A 3348-nucleotide genomic window follows, 5' to 3' on the forward strand; every position below is an offset into this window, starting at 1 on the left:
AAGGAGAGTCTTCTCCTAAGAAAAATGCATTATATGTGTGTAGATTTTATTGATTGCAGCAGTTCCCTTGTGAAAGCGTAACACAGAAGTGACTTTGTTGTTGGAATTGCACCAGTGTCAAACTGATTTAAGAAGAGGATCTGCACTGCTTTTTGAAAGGCTAGAGCTCCTAGAGGAGGGATTCTCTGCAAAACTACTCTTTCATTACTGTGTCATTGTTTTTTTTTTTTATCATTATTTGTACACAGATGAACCAAATGTATGGAGACAAAAGTGGATTTTAAAAAACTGTAGTCCTCTGGTAGTAAGAAGATAAAATGACTGTGACAAGCATTTGGGACTTGACACTGTGTGTGAAGTCATGGAAACCGTAGGTTAATGACTAAAAGAGACTTAGCTACTGATGACCCAGAAAGGGATAACTATTGATTTTTATCCTATCTACAGCTATCTCATGTGGCACTCACTTCTGCAGCTATTAAAATCAGGGGAAAGGCATAAAAGGCCCTTTAGGAGGAAAACTACTTTTGCATTAACCATTGTACATGTCCTTGCAAACAAATAAGTGAATTCATAGTGTGCATCATTGGAAATTATTAAACCCAAGTTTTGAAAAGAACTATACATTTCAGGGATGTGTTTTTGCTTCTCTTTTTTTAAAATCCCTGCTTCCAAGACAGCCCCGAGAAAGGTGTTCAGTCCAGAAAGAACTCAGCGCTGGTCTCACTACAATGAGTGCCAAGAGGAATTTGGTGCTTGCCCAGGATGCACTCTTACTCATTTCAAGAGGGGTAGATGAATGCCTGTTTGTTGTCAACACTTAGTCCACAAGATTTCTAGCAGCAAGATGTAATCAAAAAATATTATCAGGCTAATATATAAAATTAGTAAAAAAAAATAATCTCTCTTGAAGTATCTAATGTTCTTGAGAGATGTTCAGAATTTTGGTATTCACCGTGCTGTGGATTTATCTGCATCATGTTCTTTTCTCTGACCACTTTCTCTAATCTCAGGACTTCACTTATCACTTTGTTGGGTGGAGATAGCATTCCACTAGGACCAGAGCTTTTATGGTTACAGTATTCTTGTTATTCAGAGATCTAATGAATCTGAAACACTTAGGATATACCTCCTCATACTAGCAGTTAGCTTCCATCTTCTTGTCTCATCCCAAATAGGCCTTTTATTCATTTATTTGCAGCACTGTGGAGGTCACACTTTGTGATTCCACTCCATGATCTGCCAATCCACTGCAGAACCCATGACAGGAAAGAAAACATCTTTCATTGGAGAAAGGCTGGGCTGCACATTCCCAGCCTTTCTGCTCTGTCTTCTCCTGTCATCACTTGGCATCTGTCAGTCCTATAGGGTCTCACACATACGGAAAAAGAAGTTTAAGGGGTTTGAAATCACTGTTCATAGTGTAAAGACAAAGCTTTATATAGGAAATGCATTATAAAACATTTGTGATGGTATTATTGTAACCATAATATTCTAATGGAATAGTCAAGATCAACTTTGCAAGTGGAGGAAATATCATTAAACCCTACAGGATAGCTGCAACATGATAAGATTTCAAGATGTAACGTTTTGTTGAGTTCTGAAAAGGCTGTCAACTTTTCCCAGCTATATGAATTACTCTATTAAAAGCCTTATCTCTACCTACAGGCCTTGTCATTAAAAAATAATTAATTAATTAATTAATTAATTAACAGTCTGGACACAAGGTGGCTTACCAAATATTGCCAAAACATGGCCCTGCTAAATGCAAGTTTGTTAGCTCACTGTTCCAGCCAGTGCCTGCATGTGTCACCTTTGCTTCTGAGTTACAACCGTGACTTTACAGGTTTCTACTCTTTTTCTTCTTTTTTCTTCCTTTTTTTTTCCCCCTTCCCTGGCCTTTTGAATCAAAGCAGATCGCTATGTGCAAATTCTCCTCCCAAGGGAGATTTTTCTCAAACTCATTTACCTGTTCAGTGATTTACATCAGTTACTCAGTAAGATGGGATACGACAGTTAACACTCATAACAATGGTAAAATAGTCTTTTTCAATAGACTTGGTGTTTTTCTCTTTTGCCTGTCACACTTCCACTTTCAAAGCTTCTATGCCTCTGACGTCATAGCAGTGAAACTGAACCACAGATGGACTTCACAAAATTATACTAATAACAGCAAAGTCAACAGGACATTGAATGTCCTCTTGTGTGGGACACTAATAAAACAGTTTACAGTTCAGCTTTTTTCTCACCTTCTCCATATTACTTTAATTCTCTGTATCTGAAAATAAAATGGATATATTTCAAAGAAAAATTTGTAAATATTCAAAATATTTATTTAGTAGTTACTAAACTCTCTATGTTAATGGAGGTCCATAGGAATATGATAGAAATAATTCTTTTCTTAATGTTTTGGAGTATCTGATCTTGATTATGTTGATTGCCACACAATTGGAGTAAGCAGTTCATTGGAAAATAAAAACGGCCTATAGTTATGGGAAAAAAGGGAAGATACTGCAATTCTATTGAATTTTAAACAGCTCTAAAAGCTGACAAGTAGGTGGTTTAGTACATCTTTCAGTTGAAATAATACTGATGAAGAAAATCTGGATCTGAAGGAAGAATATCATTGTGGGTCTAGGGAAAAACTATAGAAGGTGTGAAGTAGAAAAGGTGAAGTATTACTGGAATCAAACTGGAACATTGAGTCCATTCCCTGCTGATGATATGTACTTCTGTGTAGTTTTGCCACTGCATCATCACATATGAGCTACACAAGAACTATAATTTCAAAACATTTCTTTCAAGATACTTACTTGCAATCTGGTGAGTAGTATCTATGTACAGGTAACAGATACACTCATACCTTCAGATACTGGTTTTTATTATTCATTTTGCATGCAACATTTGTTTAAAATCCAGCATTTTTGATGAGGACTATTAACACTGTGCTGCAACCAACATACAGTTCAGCGTTTAAAGCTTTTATTGTATTTGAACTTATGGTAATAGGTTGAGGGGGAAAACATTCAGTCACTAAATCAGAGCGTTCTAGCTGAGAGTTTCCAAACCATCAGGAAGCCAACCCTGACCATACTTCAGGGCATTGTGGACCTGAAACTGCTTCCAGAAAATTAAATGTCAAAGTTTTGGGATTTAATAACGTATCACCTGTTACGTACATTGTAGTGACTACTGTAATCCCATCATTCAGTCTTAAACACTGCCTGCATGAGCAAACTGGATGCCTAAGTGAAATCTGATAGCTTAGGAATTGGTAATGGTATGATATATGCAGCATTCCCTATGTAAAGTACTTAACAGACTTACTGCATTTTAAGCATGTAGATA

This window comes from Tauraco erythrolophus, chromosome 2, assembly GCF_009769465.1.
Source record: "Tauraco erythrolophus isolate bTauEry1 chromosome 2, bTauEry1.pri, whole genome shotgun sequence".
Taxonomy (NCBI): domain Eukaryota; kingdom Metazoa; phylum Chordata; class Aves; order Musophagiformes; family Musophagidae; genus Tauraco; species Tauraco erythrolophus.